At 44.5% G+C, this 8,277-nt stretch overlaps 1 pseudogene across 1 annotated transcript; it reads right to left on the minus strand.

Annotated features, from left to right (window-relative positions):
- Positions 1 to 2,124: 2,124 nt before the first annotated feature.
- Positions 2,125 to 6,364, minus strand: LOC149501185 (uncharacterized; annotated as a pseudogene). Its single transcript, XR_016324444.1, has 2 exons — positions 5,951 to 6,364; positions 2,125 to 5,634 (listed from the first exon to the last, which is right to left on the minus strand). The product of XR_016324444.1 is annotated as an uncharacterized LOC149501185 (transcript).
- Positions 6,365 to 8,277: the final 1,913 nt, after the last annotated feature.

Genomic DNA, 8,277 nt, shown 5'->3' on the forward strand with positions numbered 1-8,277 from the left:
ATAAGTTTTCACACATATATGCTACAGGAGGAGCTTAAACTCCGCGTTGTATTTTTCTTCAATTTCTTCATGATGCACATATTCAGCGAAATGAATCCCATTTTCCTTGTTATCAAGGTGAATTTGAAAATAATAATATGCGTAATCCCCAAGGAGCTAGATGCCGAGCTCGTCAAGACCGACTTGCTAGAACAAGGCCTACCAGTAAATTCCGTGCACCGTATGCACACCGGTCGCGGTAGGAAGCCATATATGGTTCTAGTCGCCCTCCAGCCTACCCCTGAGGGAAAGCAAATGTTTAATATAGGGACCGTCTGTAGGCTCTCCGGTATCGCAGTCGAACCCCCCATAAAAAAATTAAAAAGGCACTCCTAGCCAGTGCCATAACTGCTAACTGTACGGGCACTCTTCGTGTAACTGTCACACGCGTTTGCAGTAGGCAGCGGCTTGGCTCTGCCCCTGGCATTGCTGAAGTCCATGGGCGACGGTAACTATTCACCATCAGATGGGCCGTGCGCTCATTTGCCTACAAGGGCAAAAAAAAAAACGCGCGCCCCCGATGTTTAGAGTGTTTTGCTCTTTGTGCCCTTTGTGCGCGCGACCAGAAAACCGCTACCAAGCCGTTTAGTTGCGTCCTGTGCCGTACATAGATAAAGTCACGCGCGAACTACCGTGGTTACCCCCGAGTCCCAAAAAGAAATCGCCGCGTCGCACGCCAAAACCGCCTCCAAGCTCACGGCCTGTGTTTGTGTACCCTCCGTACACGAACACAGCTGCAACTCCCTCCGTAACTCGTACCTCTCCTAGGATTTGCTCTGCAACCGCGTCCAACTTAAAGCGCGTTAACGCTTTGGGTGACGCCATCTGCGCCGCCTCCACGTACAACACTTAATCGCAGTTGTACAAGAATACGCCGACATATACGCGTCATGAAATACGTATGTCCTCCCCTCACTCCGCCGGTAATCAATGGCGTACAATAATAGAATGAAACTCCAATACATAACTATAGGATTTTTTAACGCGTACCGTCTCGTAAATCAGCATGATCAGGTTTGTGATTTTTTTTTGAGAGACCATCAAATTGACGTTTTCTTAGTGCAGAGACCATATTTAGACCCGCGCGCCACGACCCTGAAATCGCGAATTACAACATACGTAGGAACGAAAGCCTCGTGACGGTGGTACCGTCATTTACAATACCTAGTCAGGTCATAAGTATTAGTATTAGTATTATAGTAAAAACTTTTCTTTTAGAATGCTGGCCACAGAAAAGTTTATTGAATTCGAATTTCGAATTGTTCATGAAAATAAAAATGTATACCTTTTAGAATTTTACTCATTTTTAAATATGGAGTGGACGCTTAAAGAAGACCATGTTGCAGTTATTGCGTTGCATCGTTGCGGTTACGCGCCAATTCAAATTTTTAACATACTGAAAAATTTGAATATAACCAAAAGATTCGTTTATCCTACCATCAAACGATACAATGAAGACTCTAGTGTAGATGACAGGTCAAGAAGTGGTCGCCCTCGGTCTGTTAGGACTCCAGTAGTGATAAAAGCTGTGAAGGCGCGAATTTAAAGAAATCCCAAACGTAAGCAGAAACTGTTGGCCCTTCAGATGGGGTTAAGCAGAACCACGGTGAAAAGGGTGTTAAATGAAGACTTAGGGCTTCGAGCATATCGAAGAAAAACAGGACATCGTTTGAATGCTCGTCTAATGGACCTGAGACTGAAGAGATGCCGCGCTTTGTTGAAGCGGTACGCGGGAAAAAAATATCGGGAAATTCTTTTTTCGGATGAAAAAATTTTTACCGTAGAAGAGAGCTACAACAAACAAAATGATAAGGTGTACGCACACAGTAGTGAAGAAGCGAGCAACCGTATTCCGCGTGTCCAACAAGGTCATTTTCCATCCTCGTCATGGTATGGTTGGGAGTTTCTTATTGGGCTTAACAGAGGTACATTTTTGTGAGAAAGGTGTAAAAACGAATGCAGTTGTGTATCAAAATACAGTCCTGACGAACCTTGTGGAACCTGTTTCTCATACCATGTTCAATAACAGGCACTGGATATTCCAACAAGATTCGGCGCCAGCTCATAGAGCGAGTTTAGGTTAGGTTAGGTTAGGTTTTTTTTTTTTTTTTTTTTTTTTTTTTTTTTTTTTTTTTTTTTTTTTTTTTTTTTTTTTTTTTTTTTTTTTTTTTTTTTTTTTTTGTACGCCTTTCCCCGCCCATAGGCTCGGCAGGACCTTATTATTCTATGTAACACATTCATACCATTTCTCGCTTGTATGCCTCTCGCACTGACATGCCTCATACTATTTCTTTCTTTCATCCATCACCTTACTTTCTTTGCCGGGTGGGACTCCCGCTAATTTGACTACCTTGTATTTTCATCTATTGGGGTAATAATTTTACTACGTATGTGACCGTTTATTGTAACCTGTTACTAGATACTGTTGTTGATACATACATACTACATACTAACATTACTACATAACTTTTTTACTTAACACCTTTGACGACGTTGTCCATTACAACATAGCTACAATATTTTTAAACTTAAATTTTCTTACAGTACAATTTTATAATGTTATGTCTACAGCTTACTATCTATTTCTTATTCTATTCACAGTTTCTTGTCTTCATTCTTTCATAATTCTTAACATCTAGTTCTTTACAATTATTCGTTTCTTACTTTATTTATCAATATGTTTTAACTTAATTTTCTTACAGTACAGTATTATGTTGTTATGTCTAGAGTTTACTATCTATTTCTTATTCTATTCACAGTTTATTGGACTCACTCTTACATAATTCTTAACATCTAGTTTTGTACAGTTTTTGTTTCTTATTCTATTAACAATATATTTTTAGCTTATTATTATGGTTTCTTCCGGTATTTACTCTATCTAAGGATGTCTTTTAGTTAGGTACTATTATTTAAACTTAGGGATAGTGACATTTTGACTCAGTGTTTCTATAATTTCCATTGTTTCTTCGTCAATAGTATATATATACTCTAGTATATATACTTATTGTCATTTCTTATTGCGGGGTTATTTCTTTGGCTTTTTTCTATTTAGTCATTTGCATATGTGTTCAGTGTTTGTTTGACTTGCTGTGTTGATATATCCATATATATTTATTATATACTTTTATATCAGTGTGTGTTAGTGTGTGTGTATGTGTGTGTGCGCGTGTGTGTGTTTATATTTATCATGTGTGTGCGTTCCGCTGGGTGTATGGGTCATATATATGCAGTGTTTGATCGCGCCAGGTAGTCCCACTTTTTGCGGGTTGGGCAATCGACACTGAATGCGTTGTGATCCGTACTCTGCGACCTGGAGTGCAAGCAATTGCAGCACTGCGGTTTAATTCCCGCGATGTAGTCGGCGCATTCCTCGCGCAAGTGCGGGCCTCCGCAGTGGCTACACTTGTCTACACTCCCGGTGCAGAATTTGCGGCCGTGGCCGAAGGCGAGGCACTTCGTGCATTGGATGAGCGGAGACTGGTCCTCCACTCTGACCCTTTGCAGGTCCAGATAGAGGGCGCCAGCCTCCGTCATCCTCTGCCATACCTTCGGTCTCACCTGGATGACAACGTGAGAGGTCTTAGGATTTCTGGTCCTTTTCTTATATTTAATTGTCAAATCCTCCTGTCAAATGTCAAATGTCCAATCCTCTTGTGATAGACCCATGAAGATGTCGGCGTTTTGAGCGTAAAGGGCCTTAACCATTTCGTTGTCGTCATTGTCCATAAAGACGTCTTTAAGAACGACGAGTGGGTCCTTATTCTTCATGGGCGCTACGATTAACCCATCACCGTGGCTTTTTATCCTTTCTCTCACCTTATCTAGTTCCACTTCCGTATCGCAGCCGAGTATGACTGTGCTATTCTTTGCCTTCCTTATTTTATTTATTTTAAGGCCAGTACCCCTGGCGTCGACTGCCTTCCTCACTCTCGCGAGTACCTCTTCGGCAGTCTCTTGATTGTCCTCGAAGGTCACCGCCATCGAGTGAAGCGCAGGACGACGCCCAGGTTTTGTTGCTGCGGCGCTGGCATATGTTTGGGGAACCATGTTGCTCTCAACTGTCAACCCTTTTGCTATCTGGCTTATTTGCGTTTTGGCTTCGACGACGTCTCTGGCGACAGTACCAGCCAGATCTTCAAAGAGAGCCTGCGTCCGTCCCACGACACCTTCGGTCGATTTAACTATTTCGGCTTTGGTCTCTTCGAAATTTTTGAACATATGTTCGAGGATGTCAGCGCCTCGATCGTCGTTTCCTATATTAAGTTCTGATATTTCATGCTTCAGGTTAACTTCCATTTGACTAAGCCGTGAAGTTAGTGTGTTTTCCACCTCTTGCAATTTTCCCAGCAGTTTTTCTTCTTTGTTAGAAGATGACGCTACTGTATGTATGCTAGTCCCGGACGCCGCTGCTTCCAGACACTTCATCCGCTTACTCAACTCAAAGAGTATGCGGATACTTTTGTCCGATTGTGACTCCAGGAAGGACTTGATGTCCCGCCTCATCTGAGGGTACTGCTGGACCTTTGAGGGTATATCCTCAAACGTTTTCATCACTTCCTGGAGTAATTGGTCGCTCGGTGTCTCAGCATAGTACTGCTGCTGCTTTCTATACAGGTCCATATTATCAAGCGACCTTCTTTTTGTTTCCGGTCTTTTAATGAAAGTCCTGGCAGCGTCCGGAATTACCGAAGGTGAGGTAGCGGGGCTGGGAATTTGAGGTTTTTTTTGGCAGCGCCAGATGTTGTTGGTGTATGGAACATTGTGTGTATGTGTGTGAGAGAGTGTGATGTAAGTGTGATGTGATGTAGTGCGAGTACAGCGGGGAAAGTTGTCGAGTGTATATGTCTGTCTGACCCTGTATAGGGGGGTCAGTGTCCAAATGTAAATGTTAATACAGTGCAATTAAAATTATAAATTAATAAAGATATATTTTTTAGTGTCGAAGTTTAGTCGAAGTTAGTTTAGTAGATTTCTAAATCTGGCTAAGTCGATTTAAAAATTTTTGTAGTCCCTTATGTACCTGTTATAAATAATGGTAGTCTATTCTATGACAAGGAATACTAAAATATTTTTAGTTAATTGAATTATCTAATTGAAGTCGAATTCGAGCTCAAAAATTTGTCTATCTCCCTTGGTTTACTGGATACGGCCCTGGGTCGTGCAAAACATTATTTCCCTTTCCAACACTGCCCGATATATCGGGTAAAATTTGTTATTAAATTTTTTAAGTTTAGGTCTATTTTTTTCTGCTGAAAAAAGAGTTTTTCCAAAAATTTAAAAACTTGGAGGGTGGTTTTTAACCACGCTCTATCCAGTCCTTATAAGAAAATCTCGAATTTATTATTATCTAAAAAGTAGATTTTCAGATCGCGATCTCCGCGACAGCCTCAATTTGCGGCTGAACTCTGATGTAAATAAAGATGCTAACGAAGATCGCGATTCGAAAAATTGTCCAAAATTCACAATTTAAAAAGTAATGTGTTCCTTATGACCTAAACTATACTATACTTATATTATAATCTGCGCGCCGTGGTTTTTTCACCCTCTTCAAAGGGGTTTGCTTTGGTGTCACTTTCCCGCCCAACCGCAAAAAGCCTTGTTTTTATAAATTAACTAGATTAATTAGAAAAACAAAATTAAACTTTCTTCAGAGGTCTATTTTGGAACACTTTTAACAAAATTAATTTTTAAAATATTATCGGTAGGGGGGTGTAACTCCATTTATATTGAACTGATTATTTAGTACACTATTCAAAATTAATTTTTTTAATAAACTACAGATCCAAAAAATCTAAAAATTTGGAGAATTTAATTTTAAGGGGTCTACTTTATAATAACAAAATAAAAAAGGGGGGTTATCGATTTACTTTAGCTGGAAAATGACACCAAAGATTTTCAAAATTTTGCCGACCTTTAAAGCTTCACTGTGTTGTCCCGGGTTGTCTGATCTCGATGATCCAGGTGTCAAAAGATTCGCCTTGCCAAGGCGCTTCTATTGGTGTGCCACACGCCTGTCCAGGTGTCCTGGGAGTCAATCTCGGTAGCACGTGGTTTTCAGAAATTCGGGATTACACTGGCTGTTTTCCACCGGAAAAATCCTGGGTATAGTCCAGAAGGTAGGGCTCGATGAGACGATTATTTAGACCCCAAAAAAGTGGGGGGTCGTCGATCTGGTTTTGTCAGCGTATCACAAAAACATACAAAAAATTTAGTTTTTGAACCACAACTTTCTCTCACTTTCACTTATTTCCGAGCGGTTTTCACGGTTGTGTTCCTCTCACTGAGACGCGTATTTTGATACTACACACTTGTATCTTCGCGCGAAAAAAAAAAAAAAAAAAAAAAAAAAAAAAAAAAAAAAAAAAAAAAACCATTTTTCGTTATTTTAAGTTGCGGAGCGTGGAAAAAACGTGGTGCTCGCGGTCGTGGCTGCCAGCAGACTGGTTAGGTTAGGTTAGGTTAGGTTAGGTTAGGTTAGGTTAGGTTAGGTTAGGTTAGGTTAGGTTAGGTTAGGTTAGGTTAGGTTCCTCCCGGTCGCAGACGGGACCCACAGCACCCAATCTGCGTGCTGTGGGTTAGGTTAGGTTAGGTTAGGTTAGGTTAGGTTAGGTTAGGTTAGGTTAGGTTAGGTTAGGTTAGGTTAGGTTAGGTTAGGTTAGGTTAGGTTAGGTTAGGTTAGGTTAGGTTAGGTTCCCGGGACCTGGGCGGGCCCCCCGGCGCGCACTCAGCGTGGCCGGGGGCTCCGTCTGTGGGGGAGTTTTGCTGGACTTCCACCGGGCGCGTCCGTAGGTGGCGGATAACGGGCTTCTGGGAGCAGTCACACTCCCAGGGGTATCGCTCCTTCTTTCTCGTCGTGTCACGGCGGGGGAGATTGAGCGACGCGGACCAAAACCAGCACGGGGGGTTCCGGGCTCTCCACGCCCTTCACTGGCTGAAGGGTGTTTCTTCTGGGGATGCCTAGGCCTCCTCGTTCCCATCTTCGCCCTTCGTTTTTATCTTCCCCTTTATGTTATTTTGTTTTTCTGTTTGTTTTGCCTTCTTTTGTTTTATTTGTCTTATTGGTTTTTCTTTTGTTTTTTCATCTTTTTGTTTTGGGGCCACGTCCGAACTATTTTCGGCGTGACCCACCGGAGGTGGCGGGCCGCTGCTGGTCTGCCTTCGTCGTTGATAAAGCGAGCCGGCGTTGTTTGCGCTTCTTCCGGCCGCTGGTCGCCATGTCCCCGGCTGCACAGCTACAGGGGAACGCCCTCCAGAGGGGGGTACCGGTATACCGGCGTGGCTTCGTGGATTGGTGCTCACTCGAGCGTAGGGCGGTGGTCTGTCGTGCTGCTCGTTGCACTCGATGGACTGCCGGCCAACCCGTAATCCTCACCGTGTGGGGGACGGGGGCCGCTACCGCGAGGTACGGGGCCGCGAGGACGTAAACCTCTATAAAAAATACCCCAATCTTAAGCTCTGGCGCCCGGCGATGGGATGCATGGCTGGTGGGAGACCAGTCGCGAGGGCGTCCCAGGGGACCGTACCCCTGGCTAATAAAAACAGGAACTAACATAATGAAAAAATGTCCAGTTATAAAGAAGAATTACCCCAGGAGGGTACCTCCCGCTCCGCGGGGGGAGAATCCCTCCGTGCGGCCGAGCGATCGGCCGCACGCTGCCCCTCGTCTTCTGGGGGGGGCAATAACTGTTCGAAGAGGTCCGTGAAGGACGGTGGTAGGGTGTCCGCGAAGGACGGAGAAAACAAAGAACGTCGAGGAGGGTCCGTGAAGGACAACGAAGCAGCAAACGTCTTGTCGGACGATAGCATGGCGACGGCCAGCTCGGGCCGTTCGTCACTGACTGGAAGCCGAAGAAAGAGGCTGAAGGGCTCCAGCACGGAGTGCTCAGAGAGCAGCTCCGGTGAAGAGACGGCGTGCTCAGCCGGAAGAGCCGCCTCCAAGACCCCGTCAAAGAGGGGCAGAGGAAGACCGCCCACAACCGGGCAGTACGTTGGCCTCGCCGCCGCCAAGGAGGCGTATGTGAAGGCCCAACGAGAGGAGCTGGCGCTGCGCGCCGAGAGAGAGGTCACCGAGAGTGTCCGAAAGCTGCGAGTGAGGGAGGACGCCGTCGCGGGCAGCACGGGGGAACCAACACTCGACCCCGAACGCCGACTAGACGAGTCCGCGAAGCTGGCCGTAGCAATCGCGGCCAAGTCTGGGAACCTGAAGGGCACATACGTACGTGCCCTGAAGGAGATGGC

Source organism: Bombyx mandarina, chromosome 17 (genome assembly GCF_030267445.1).
Source record: "Bombyx mandarina strain Sakado chromosome 17, ASM3026744v2".
In the NCBI taxonomy this organism is placed as follows: domain Eukaryota; kingdom Metazoa; phylum Arthropoda; class Insecta; order Lepidoptera; family Bombycidae; genus Bombyx; species Bombyx mandarina.